Consider the following 14,576-nt stretch of genomic DNA (forward strand, 5'->3'; position numbering starts at 1 on the left):
CAATTCCCTAAAAGAATGGAAGTGCTTGTCACCCCCTAGGTCATAGATGACCCACTCAAACTTATCACCCTCAGTCAAATGACAACACTTAAACATTACATGCATGTTCTATTATGAGTTTTTATAGATTTGAGAATTATGAGGGGTAAGGATGGAAAAATGAAAATTTTATAACTCCATCTTTATTTATTTATTTATTTTAATTGTCGTGATATAGTAACACAATGGAGTAATCTGGATGAGGCCCAAGATAAAATCTTCCGGTTACAACTATAACACCAAGAGTATATCCAACAACCTGCAAGCTAGATATAACAATAACTTATGACTTAAAAAGAGCCAAGACGTCACATGGGTGGGGGTGCATACTCTTCAAGTCTTATCACAACGGGCCAAACACGGTCCTTGGAATTGAATCTGAGTAAATGAGGAAACAAACTTTACTCCCAACCACTCAAGCTACTAATTGTGAACTTACAACTCTATTTTTATTATGATGTTTTTAGAGAACTTTCATGGTTCCATCCTTATATACAACATGTCCCATAGTTATAGGTTTATTTTTTTATTGCTTTAGATTTATTTAGTCACACCATTTTGATGTAGTTAAATGACTTTTTAAAACAATTTTTTAAATTGGAATTCAATAAAAACTTTTATTAAAATCACAATTCCATCATAATTTTCTAACAAATAAATTGTCATTTTTTTTTAAATTCTCACACAACATAATGATTTAAATTCTTAGCCGAGTGGGTGTAGAGCAGACACTTACAAGGTGTTCTATTAAGGCACTATGTGGTGGAAAGGTTACTCGTTGAAAACTTCGTGGGCAAAATCCAACCATGCTAAGGGCCAGTGTGGCCCAAACGATGTGCGATCCTAGGGAGATTTTGACGGCTTAGATGCCCTTGAGTTGCAACTACTCAAGCCACAAGTTAGGCATGCCAATTATCTCAAGACTCACATTACCTAGCAAAAACAATTAAATTCTTAAAAATTAGCAAAAAAATCAAACATTATACTTTCAAGAATATTAAAATATATATAATTGATTCTTATATTTTAAAGAATATTAGAGTATATATAATTTATTGTTATGCTTTTAAGAATATTAAAATATATATTATTATTTTTTCTCAATAAGACTAATTCTATTATGGATACAAAAAGTTACAGCGAGGCAGTGGCCTTGAGAGTTCAGCCTGACGATGGCATTTTACAAAAACACATAAGATCAGTGCAGTTCTCCGACACATTGCAGTTTTCCATAGTGACCAGACCAGTACATTTTGACAGACATCACCCTGAGGCTGACAGAAACATGGACAGACCCTGCCCAGAGACAGACAGAAACAGCTGATATATGTAGAAACGACACATTAACTTGCAAACACCGGAGCCAAAACATAGCAACAAAACCAGAATAAGCTAGGCTAGTCATCATCTGTGGTATAGGGCTCCTCATCAACCAGACACCCGTACCGAAGAAGGTCCTCCGAGTCCGAATGAGGAGCAACCGAGCCGTTGGGATCGCCACGCACGGACACACCTGGGCCAGCGGGGTTTGCCAGAATTGGTGACGAAGCATCCTCCGAGACTGAGCGCAGGCGCTCCTCCGGGTTTGCAATTCTCTGCTCCACAGGTTCAACAGCTTGGGCCGCTCCCAAATTGCTGTTGTCTTCAAGCTTTTCAATGGAGACAGAAATAATAAAAATGGCGTTGTTGAACGAGCAAGGGAAGCGATACCACGCTGTCTGGTGAGCGGCAAGCTCACTTACCACCTCTCCTGATCTACCGCGACCCCTTCCTCTGCCACTCCTCGTTGACGGAGGACTTCGCCTTTCAGGTTCCAGAGTGTCGGAGGAGCGCTGCGAGACAGCTCGACCAACAGAGCCCCCCCTTCTGCTCAGTAGCCTGACTCTTTTGCGCCACATGTTGGCTTGCTGTGTGCTGGGTAATTGCAAAACCTCCCAATAACCATACAATCTCTGCACACTAACAGTGTTGTGAACCCCCGCAACGGGATGCAGAGAAACGCCCAGAACTGCAGGTGAAACCTCGACGGCGGAATGCATTGGAGCTGGAATGCGATGAGCGTTTAAGGAGCAGCAAGACACGGCGATAATGACGGCAGATGAACACCATAATGGCCGCATTAATGTGGTTATGCAGGCCCGTTCCCCTTCCCAAGTGAACTTACTCGTGGCGTATGCGAGCTGACAGATGCCCACATGAAACGCCGCCCGAATGTCCTTCGAACATTTAATCACCCGCATCCAGGGATTAAAATATATATTATTAAATATATCTATATATATAATTGAGTAATATTTAGGTGTGACTTTTTGGAAAGTTTTCCAGTTTATTTTCCTATCTAATTTGTTTAGAATATGGTAGGGATGCATTGAAATGAGATTCATTGAAATCATCACAAGTTTGACAGTTCATTGAAATCATCGCAAGTTTGATAGGTGAACTCTTCACATTCGAAGTGCCCTAGGGATTTTTGAGGGTGTTGAATCCATATATGCAGTAAAAAAAAACAATTTAAACAACGCAAATGAAGATTTGACCACAAATTAAAAAAACAAAAAAACAAAAAAACAAAAAACAAAAAAACACAAATGAAGATTTGACTACAAATTAAAAAAAAAAGCCCAGTTTAAACAACACAAATCAAGATTTGACCATAAAAATTTTGGCAACCAAAAATCCGCCAAAAACTCCAAAAAAATCACACTTAAAGACTACTCCTATATATTTTCTTTGAATTAATAAATAACAATCATGATATTTAAAAAACTTAAAAAAAAATTATTTAGTTTATTTTTTAAATCTTATATTTATATTTACTAAATATTAAAAAAATATTTCAACATTACTATATTTTTAATAAATAAACCATAATGCCCACGGGGCTTTGGATTGACGGTGAATGGGTGCGCTGTTAAGGCACTCCTTGCGATAGGTCACCGGTTCAAATCCCCCGTGGGTACTTAGGTTAGTCTTAACTAGAAAAAAAAAAAAAAAATAAACCATAATAATAATATCTATAAAATTTTAAAAAATAAAAATTACTTAGATTCTTTAAAAAAAATAATTTAACTATTTAAAAAATTGTTCCACAATTTTTATATATTTTAATGATTTAAAAAATTAAGCTCAATATTATAAAAAATATTTTGAAATTGAATTTTAGTTTAGATATATGTATGTCATTACAACAGATATCATTTGTTTTCAATCCTTTTAATATTACAAATATATAAATATTTAAAAATTGTTCCATTATTCCTATATTTTTAATGAATTAGGAAATTAAGCTTAATATTATAATAAATATTTTGAAATTAAATTTTATTTTATTATGAGGTAGGCATAATATTACCATTTGTTTTCAATTCTTTTAATATCACAAAGAAATAGATTCTTGTATCCAAGGAAACTATTTGATTTCCAATTACACGATGTCTAATTACACTATATAACTAGTAAAAATGGATACATGCTTTAATAATATTAAAATTTATTAATTTTTTTTTGCTTGTCTGTCAAGTTGCCTGTGATCTTCCAGGCTTAGACCTGTGACTTGAGGACATCTAAGTCATCAAAGTTAACGTTGCCCGGGGCTTGAGGACATCTAAGCCATCAAAGTTGAAGTTGTCCGGGATCTCTGATTGGATTTTTTAGCATGTCTCCTCCCCCTAGCACATGGCACAACCACACCGTGAAGTTTGATTAGAGATGACCTTAAGGACAAGGCCTATCCCATCCTCAACAAGTTATGCTAATAAAACTTGACATTAAAATTTATTAATATTAAATACTAATTAATTTTTAAAACTTAACTACTAATTAACTTTGATAAACCAAATAAGCTTACCAATAAAGACTCCAAGATTTGGGTAATGTTTTTTCCAACCGAAACCTTACAGACATAAAAATACAAAACATTTATGAACAGTGTTTGGATGATTATGTTTTGCCATCTGAAACGGTAAGGCTCAAATTCCACAAAACAAAAACCATAGTAAGTGCAGCAGAGTGTTTGCATTATTTCCCAAACTATATATATATATATATATTTTTTTTTTTTTTTTTTACAAATTCGGTTGCTATATTAATGGCTGAAAAAAGAGGAGTCAGTTCTCCTGGAGTACAATATACTTTTGGTGATTTGGATCAAAGGAGTTACAAAATGGGATCTCTCCTTGATCCTTTTTCTGCTAGTTTTACCTCTAAAGCTTCCTGAGCTACTATAGACTCTTACATAGTGAAATAACCAAAATTTACATTTGCATAACATCTTTAATCTATTTCTATGTGGCTTATCTGCCTTGTTGTGGACTCCTCCAGATTTGGGTCCGGTTCTATCTGTTTGGCACTGGAAGAGCTAGTTGTTGCCTTATTCTTTTTGTCCATCATATACTGCAGTATTGCTATGGATTCCTCAGCATGGCTACATCGGTTCGACAGATTTCTAAATTGCTCATGAAGAGAGGCTACCCTATGCAGAAAGAGATCTATCTCTGCTCTGTATTTGTCACTGATGGTGCGGTTTTGATCCTCCATTCTGGTCTCCAGGTTCCTGAGCTGATTCTCTAAGATGCGTTGTTGCGCCCTGACTTCCTCTAGTTCAGCTTGCAAGTCTGCACAGTGTAGGTAGTCCTCGGAGCGAGCCATGCTTGCTTCAGGGTTGTTGCGATCCAAAATGCCTGCAACAAAATAAGAAACAGAACACAGAGGAACACGAGCTTGCTTGAAGGCACAGATAGTCAAACGGGAGCAGGGAGGAGCTGTCCAGAGGTTCTGATTGACGCATATGGAGTAGGAACAATTTCTAAAGGAAGAGCAACATATCGTTGATGAAGACAAGACACAAAGGACCTCAGAGAACAATTGCTCTCGGAGGCAGCAAGGAACAGAGTAATGAAGATGGCGATATGAGGGATAATAAATAGGAGGAGAATGCATAGAGCGAAGGCGGGAAGGGAGCATGCCTATCACGCTGTGGAGATGGTAAATCTGCAGACAGGACTGGAGAAAATCCTGAAAGACTCGAGGATCGGGTCCGAGAAGACGTTTACCGGCTGGAATGTTGAAACTTTCAATGCCTTTGAGTGTTTTACGAGCTTCATATCTGTTCCAAATCTTTATACCATAATCTGTCCTGCTGACGGCCCAAATCTCATGATTCATCTCGATTCTGTCAGTGGTGCAGTGCTTGACGCTAAGGAGATGTGACTGAGTCATGGCAAGGGTTGGAAGGACTCGCTGGAGTTACAGCTCAGGCTACCGATGGGTCTTTCACATGCTCTGTTGGCACGCTCATCAGCTTTCTTATTCAATTTACGGAGAATATGATAATATTTAATATCTTCCATTGCCTGATGAAGGATCTGGTTGCGTCTGTTTATTTGTTGAAGGAGAGTGTTTGGTGTGTTCTTCTGATGCACCATAAGGCGAATGACGACTAAGGAGTCCTCGAATACCTTTTTATTCCTAGCTTGCTTAACTGGATTAGGCCCTGGAACAGAGCTAATGCTTCAACTTTGTTGTTAGAGATCTTCCCAAGACCCCATTCATAATGGAGAATACATTCTCCATTGGCATTACAAATCAACCCTCCTGCTCCGGCAAGACCCGGGTTTGACTTGGATGCCCCGTCGAAAAATAAGTGGAAGATGTTACAGTTGCATATCCAGTTAGCAAATTCTTCTTCTTTTAATCTCAGTTTCCATGTGCTGACTTCTCCTTTTGTCTGAACCACCCTCCTGTGGGCTTCCTGAGCATTGGGATTGTTCTCCAAGATGTAACTGATTAAGTTTCACTCCTCTATGCTATAATTTGTTGCATCAATCTTGTCGGTGGTGTTACTTGAGATCGTTTCCAGAGCAAGTGTTTTAGCTTTGTGGCAAATTTTACGAATGCTTGAGCCTTTATCCTGGAAGACTTTATGGTTTCGAGCTAGCCAGATGCGCCAGAGTAGAGTGTGTGGGAGGGTGTTCCATACTCTCTTCACCAAACTACTTCTTTTTTCTTTCCAGGGGCAGCCTTTCCTCCATTTATATATTGTCTCTGCTATAGTGCGCTGGGGTTCCCAATTTGTATTTCCTATTGAGGCCATTTTCCCCCAACAGCCAACGGCAACCGGACATTCTATGAATAAATGGTGCATCGTTTCCTCTGATTTGCAACAGTTCGGACATCTCGATGGACCAATAATGCCTCTTCTTCTTAGATTTTCAGCTGTTAGTATTTTACCTTTCAGTAAGAGCCAGATGAAGAATTTTATTTTTGGAGGAGCCTCTGTTCGCCATACTATTTTCTAGTGATTCCATAGGCTTATTTGATAGATGCTATTATAGAGGTATTGATGACCGGCTTTAACTGTATAATTTGTTCCAGATGCATCCCATCGAAAACCATCCATTTCGCCTTCTTGGATGGGAGCCTTACTGTGGAGGAGCATCTTCAGATAGTTGAAGCTAGGTTCTAAGGCATTGGGAAGCTGAGGAAAATTCCAGCCAATCCAAACATGGGAGAGGGAGTCCCATCTTGAGATTTGAGACAAATGGTATAATCCTTTATTGTTAAGCCAATTTATAACAGGAATGGCCTCTGCGTTCATGACCAGAGGTTGCTGCCCCAGAATTTTGTCTGTTCCAAACTTTATGCTGGTTCCCCCGTGTTATGAAACCAGCTCAAGAAAAGATAGATCAACGCCTTAGAATTCAGCCTCTTCGAGGGGGCAACCTCCTTTACATTACATAAATGAACAATTCTTGGATGATACAAATGAAAAAACCTCCTTTCTATATATAGGAGTCTAAGGAGTCACAATATAATCCAGCCGACCTAACAATAATAATATAAAGCCACAAAAATAACAATAGAGGGATTCTATGGGGCACATAAATAACAATATGGGGGTAATAGGGGCACAACAATATAAATAAGGGGTATAACTACAATAGTAATGGGGTAATCACTAGTATTATAGGGACCCAACATGCCCCTCTCCTTCAAAAAAGTGTTGTCCTCAACGCTTGAGTAGTTCTGGATACTTCTGCATAAAATTCTCATCCTCCCATGTGGAATCTTCAGCGGATAAGTTCTTCCACTTGATAAGATACTCTGAAATTGATCGATTTCGTAGCTGTCGAGTTCTTGTTTCTGTGACTGCTTCCGGTTCCAATATAATTTTTCCTTCCTCGTCAAGTTCTGGCAATATTGTTTGAACTGGGAGCTTGTCGCCTATAACCTTCTTTAAACATGAAACATGGAAAACTGGGTGCAATCGAGAAGCTGCAGGAAGCTCCAATTTGTATGCCATAGTACCAATCTTTTCCAACACCTTGTACGGACCATAATACTTTGGTGATAATTTATTATCCTTCTTAGCTTGCTTTAGGGACATTTGCTTATATGGTTGTAGCCGTAGGAATACCCAATCACCTACATCAAAACTTCTTTCACTGCGATGTTGATCTGCCTGTTGTTTCATTCTATTTTGTGCCAACACGAGGTTATCCTTTAAGAGTTGGAGGACTTGTTGTTGATGTTCGATGTGATGTTCCACTGCCTGAACCTTAGAATTTTCTCTTAAATATGATGTGATGGATGGTGGTTGATACCCATAAAGTGCCATAAATGGGGTCATTTTTGTTGCTGTATGGAAGGAAGTGTTATACCACCATTCAGCCAGAGGCAACCATTTGACCCATTGTGTCTGTTTATCAGATACAAAGCAACGAAGATATCCTTCCAAACATTTGTTTACTATCTCAGTTTGCCCATCAGATTGAGGATGATAAGATGAGCTATGAGCTAACTGAGTACCAAGACAAGAAAATAATTCTGTCCAAAAATTTCCAGTGAAAATGGGATCTCTGTCACTTACAATAATCTTTGGGTTTCCATGTAGCTTTTGAACTGTTTCCATAAATGCAGTAGAAACTGTACTGGCTTTAAATGGATGTGATAATGCACAAAAGTGTGCATACTTGGTAAGTCTGTCAACTACCACCATGATGACACTCTTTCCCTCAGACTTGGGTAAACCTGTGATAAAATCCATTGAAACCTCCTCCCAACGTTGGCTTGGAATGGATAAAGGTTGTAATAGACCCGGTGTCTTAATTGTTTCAACTTTATTTTGTTGGCAAACCAAACATTCCGCCACAAACTTTTGAATATCTGATTTAAGGCCATCCCAAAAAAATTCCTTCTTAACCCTGTGGTAAGTTTTTAAAAATCCTGAGTGCCCTCCTAAGGGAGAAGTGTGCAATTCCATAAGAATCTTTTGTTTTAGCTGGGAATTCTTACAGAGGTATAAGCGATCTTTGTACCATAACGAATCATTTTGCCAGCTAAATGTATCAGAAGTACTGGAATCTTGTTGTAGCTTTCGAATAAGTGCCCACACTTCTTCGTCATTCTTCCATTCCTCCCTTGCTTCGTTTATCCAATCTGGTTGGATAATAGAAATGGCACACAACAATGCTTCCACATCCTCATCCTTTCTTGAGAGTGCATCTGCCACCACATTTTGCTTCCCTTTTTTGTAGATGATTTCAAAGTCATAACCCAACATCTTTGTGACCCACTTTTGTTGCTCTTCAGAGGATAATCTTTGTTCTAAAAAGTATTTAAGGCTATCATGATCCGTTTTTACCTTGAAGTGTCTTCCCATTAGGTAGGGTCGCCATTTCTTAAGTGCATGGAGTATTGCCAACATTTCCTTCTCATAAATAGCTTTGCTTAAAAACTTTCCCTTGATTGGACGACTTTCAAAAGCAATGGGTCTTTCATCTTGCATTAGAACAGCACCAATTCCATTTCCTGAAGCATCACATTCCACAATAAAGGTTTTTGTGAAGTCCGGTGTAGCTAAGACCGGTGCTTGGCACATTGCCTCTTTAAGATGTTCAAAGGCCTTTGTTGCTTCCGGAGTCCATGAAAATGAATCTTTCTTCAATAATGTTGTTAGAGGTGCTGCTATTCTCCCATAATTCTTAACAAACTTGCGATAATACCCTGTCAACCCAAGAAATCCTCGCAGATGCTTTATGGATGTGGGGATTTTCCATTCCTTAATGGCTTTAATTTTGCTAGGGTCTACCTTAACTCCTTCATGAGATACAATATGACCCAAATATTCCACCTCCTGGACTCCAAAGAAACATTTGGATCTTTTTGCATATAATTGTTTCTCCTCCAATAGTTGTAGCACCCTGTCAACATGTTCAACATGATCCTTCCAAGACTTGCTGTAGATTAGTATATCATCAAAAAATACTAACACAAATTTTCTAAGGAATGGTTTGAAAATTGAATTCATCAAACCTTGAAATGTTGAAGGTGCATTGGTAAGGCCAAAAGGCATGACCAAAAATTCATAATGACCCTCATGAGTTCTAAATGCCGTTTTCGGAATGTCTTCAATCTTCATTCTGATTTGATGATATCCCGAACGAAGATCCAACTTGGTGAAGTAAATTGATCCATGCAATTCATCCAGTAATTCATCAATGACAGGAATGGGGAACTTATCTTTAATAGTGAGCTTGTTGAGCTCCCTATAATCTGGACACATGCGCCATGATCCATCCTTCTTGTGCACCAATACTACTGGAGCTGAGAAAGAACTTTGACTCGGTTGAATTATACCAGCCTCTAGCATTTCTGCAACCATACGTTCAATTTCACTTTTTTGGACATAGGGATATCTGTACGGCCTGATGTTTGGAGGAACACTTCCTGGAATCAGATGAATAGCATGATCATGATCACGCATAGGTGGGAGACCTTTGGGAGTCTCAAATACCTTGGAATGATTGTCCAGGACTTTTTGGAGATCTGGAGAAATAGATGATTCCAATGTGGAAACATCTAGCGAACATAATTGTGCAATTACACCTCTTTGCTCCTTTTTTAGAAGCTTTGTCATGCCATTAGAGCTGATTATCTTTCCTGGTTTCCCTGCAATACCCCTTAATTCAACTTCCTTTCCTTCCACAGAAAATTTCATGAAAAGTTCTTGAAAATTAAAAGCTATTGTACCCAAGGATTGTAGCCATTGGACTCCTAGTACAACATCAGCACCTCCCATTGGAATGGAAAGCATTGGGCTAGTCAATACATATTCTCCCATGGATAGCTTGATATTATGGCACTTTCCAGAACAATTTATTGTTCCTCCATTTGCAATCATCACTTGACACTCTGGTGCTGGATATAGGAAGCAATTCAATTCTTTTGCTACCCTACAATGAATAAAATTGTGGGTGCTTCCTGAATCAATCAACACTATTACCTTTTTCTTCTTGATTTGTCCTTCTATCTTGATGGTTTGAGGAGTGGTAATTCCCGCCAATGCATTACAAGATATGGTCGGATTTATTTGTTCTTCATCTAGGCTTTGTTCCTGGAATATATCCTCTTCTTTTGACCTTTCTTGCTCCTTTTCTTCTTCCTCTTCACAATCTATGTAGAATAATTTCTTCTCAGCACACTTATGACCTTTGTGTATTTGCTATCACAATTGTAACAAAGCCCTTTTGCTCTTTTTTCTTCCAATTGTTGTGGTGTCAACCTTGTAGGTTGTGGAAGACTATGGGCAACAACACTTCCGTCTTTATAGTTGTGAATGGTATGCTTCCTAGTTGCCATAATTTTGCTTTCCATTTTTCTTGCTAACCTGAATGCCTTCTCTAATGAATCAGGTTCCCAAAGGCGCACATCATGTTGGATATTATCCTTTAAAGACCCTATGAACACATCAATCCTATGCTCCTCTGGAATATCTTTTACCCTTATGTTCAATTTTTGGAACTCCTCAATGTGCTCCATTATTGAACCCTTTTGTTTGAGACTTATCAATTGGCTAAAAAAAGTGTTGCTTTTTGTATCCTCATAATGTGCTATCAATTCTTCCGTAAAAATTGCCCAAGTGATAAATTGTTTACGAGAACAAAGCCATTGATACCATACAAACTGATTTGGTTCCAAATATAAAGTTGCCATACGTACCTTTTGTGTGTTTTGCACATTATTGAGATCGAAGAATTGCTCCATCTGTAATATCCATGTGGCGGGATCCTTGCCATCAAACTTCCTCATATCGATTTTTGGAATGTGGTGATTCTTCGATCCAACATTAGCGTCTATGGAATCATGATTAACATTTCTTTTGTTCTCATCATGAGTTTCCTTTACTACCTTTTCACCATTAGTAAGTATTTCTTGTAGAAAATTAGTCAAATCTGTCTTCAAATCTGCCATGCCTGTCTTCAAATTTGTGTTCAAATCTATCTTCAAATTGTCCATCTTAGCTTCCATTCCATTCATCTTAGCTTCCACGCCATTTATCTTAGCTTCCACGCCATTTATCTTAGCATCTGTTAACTTTTGTGAGCGTGACATTTGTTGCACTTGTTCTTGTAATTTTGATATATCATGTAGCATTTCTTCCTCTTCTTCATGAGTCATGCTAGAGCTTTCAGGTTCCTTACTAGGTGTTTGCATTTTCTTTCCTCGGGGCATCAGTTACCGATAATAATGCTCTACTATGCCCTTTGAATTCCTTCAAAATAAATTTTCAAACCAAGCTTAAGCAAAAATTTAAAAAAATTTACACACCTTTTTTCACTTTGTAGGAGCTTGATATTGCCTCTGATGTATCTCTGTACTTTCCAGTCATCTAGTTCTGAAATTGTGACCTGTAGTAGCTCTCTGTGTCCTCTTTCCAATGCCACAAGTCTGACCCAAATTGGATTCTCCAAGGAAGAGTTATGCGAAATCTCCCACAGTGACTTGATTATAGACTAGTTCAGTAGAGCGAACTTGTACGACGTGCCACGAGTCACTGTTTCGACCTTTGGATCTAAAAAACACCCTCAAGAAACTACAGTCCGTCCTCTTTCTGTACCTTTTACGAAATTTCAATCCGATCCTCAGAGAGAAAGTTATGACGATTTTCCCCAGGTCACCTGTTTTGAATGTAATTCAGGAGTCTGCAAAAAGACCAACTTCCTCAGATCATATCTCCGAAAATATCGCGCGAAAAGCTCTGAAATTCGGACCCAAGGTTCAGCGCCAATTCTTCTCAAATGGGTTTTTTTTGCGACTTCTGAAACGTCACAGAAAAAAGTTATAGCGAAAATGCCACGATGACCTGTTTGGAGCAGCGAAACCCTAGAATCCAAAGCTCTGATACCAAATGTTATGAAACCAGCTCAAGAAAAGATAGATAAACGCCTTAGAATTCAGCCTCTTCGAGGGGGCAACCTCCTTTACATTACATAAATGAACAATTCTTGGATGATACAAATGACAAAACCTCCTTTCTATATATAGGAGTCTAAGGAGTCACAATATAATCCAGCCGACCTAACAATAATAATATAAAGCCACAAAAATAACAATAGAGGGATTCTATGGGGCACAGAAATAACAATATGGGGGTAATAGGGGCACAACAATATAAATAAGGGGTATAACTACAATAGTAATGGGGTAATCACTAGTATTATAGGGACCCAACACCCCGCCAGGGACTTTCGAGATGTTTTGATGCATAAATGGAAGAGCCTTCTTGCAAAGTCTCCAGGTTTTTGTAGATTCTCTATTAGGGATGTTGGTGTCTAAGAGTTGTTGTCTTGGACAACTCAAGTATTTTACCTCCAGCACCTTTTTCCACCACATTGTAGGCCCTGTAATTAATCTCCATGTAATTTTTGAGCCAAAGGCCAGGTTTAGGAGCTTTGGTGATCTGATGCCAAGCCTGCCTCTGTCTTGGGTTTGGATTATATGCTTCCAGCTAACTAAGTTGAACTTGTTCTTATCAGTCTTCCCCCCTTGCCAGAGGAAATGTCTAAGAGCAACTTCCATATTATGATGAAAAATAGTTGGAGCTTGATATAAAGAAAAGCCATAGATGGGAAGTGAAGTGATACCTGATTTAAGAAGAATAAGCTTGCCAGCTGGATTAAGCCACATTGTACCCCATTGCTACACTTTCCTCTTAACCTTGTCAAGGATTCCATTCCAGGTTTCGGCCTTCAAAGGCCCCAAGCTCACAGGCATACCTAAATAGGAGAAGTGGGTCCATTCCAGGTTGCATGTGACTCCAAATATGCTTGCAATGCTGTGTATAACATGATTTGCAGTATTCCATCCATAGATGCAGCTTTTGAGCTGATTGACCTTGCCTCCGGAATACTCCACGAATTGGTCAAGGAGTTTCTTGAATCGCCTTGCTATTGTGGTGGATGCTCCCCCAATTAGCAAGGTATTGTCAGCAAACTGAGAATGATTAATGTTTTTTGCTCCATTCCCAAATTTGATGCCAGTTATGAGCCCCACTCTACGATTGTAATCTAAAGCTTGACTAAAGGATTCAGCCATGAGAATGAACAGGTATGGAGATAGGGGGCAGCCCTGTCTTAGCCCCCGAGAGGATTGGAAAGCTTCACAGGGCCTCCCGTTGATCAGGGGGGATATCCAGGGCCCAGAAATGCAGGCTGCAATCATGTTGATGAAGGATGGCTCGAAGCCCATTCTGATTAAAACAACAAAAAGGAAGGAATGTCTTACTCTGTCAAAGGCATTTGCTAGATCCAGTTTTAAGACAAATCCTTTTTCTTTCCTAGATAAGCTTGAGTGAATGGCTTCTTGGACAAGAAGGATGGAGTCGGTGATATGCCTATTGGGAAGGAAGCCTCCTTGATTTTCAGAAATCAAGGAGGGAAGAAGAGGTTTGAGCCTGGTTGCTAAGATTTTGGATATAATTTTATAGGACGAGTTACATAAAGAAATGGGTCGGAATCTAGAAAAGGAGGAGGGGCGGTTTTCCTTGGGTATGAGAGCAAGATAAGTGGAGTTAGTGAATCCTCCTAACTTTCCTTTTTTCAGCACCCAACGGATCATCTTTATCAGGTCCTTTTTTATCATTGTCCAATACTCCCTAAAGAAGCAGATGGGGAATCCATCCGGTCCTGGAGCCTTGTCGGGATGCAAGCTCCAAATTGCTGCCTTGACTTCCTCTTCCTCTATTTCTTTGCTGAGCTTGTTGTTCATCTCTTTAGTAACCCCTTTGGGCAGATGCTGGAGCAAATCGGAATAATCTTCTTCCTCTTTATTTTCAGTTAGTAGGTCCCTGTAATGTTTAGTGGCAGCTTTCTTTATAGTTTCCTGAGTGCTGTACCGATTTCCTTCACTATCTGTGATTATGCTTACAGTATTCCTAAGCTTTCTAACAGTAATTTGTTTGCGGAAGTATGCTGTATTTTTATCTCCTGCTTGAAGCCAAAGTTGCCTAGATTTTATGCGCCATTTTATCTCTTCCTCCCTGTTAATTTGGCTTAGCTATGCATATAAGTTGCTTTCGTGATCTTTGTTTTGCTGAGATAGTCCTTGTTCTTCTATTTTTTGCTGAACATCTTCTAGCTCTCTTTTGACTTTCTTTTTGTTCTCTTCTGGTTCCTGATAGCTGTCCCTAGCCCAATCTTTTAGTGCCTGCTTGACTCTTTTTAGCTTTGATTCCCAAATAAAGCTTGGTGAGCCTTCGA

The sequence above is a fragment of the Pinus tabuliformis genome, chromosome 7 (genome assembly GCF_031772625.1).
Source record: "Pinus tabuliformis cultivar Carrire ecotype Pingquan chromosome 7, CPIR1, whole genome shotgun sequence".
In the NCBI taxonomy this organism is placed as follows: Eukaryota; Viridiplantae; Streptophyta; class Pinopsida; order Pinales; family Pinaceae; genus Pinus; species Pinus tabuliformis.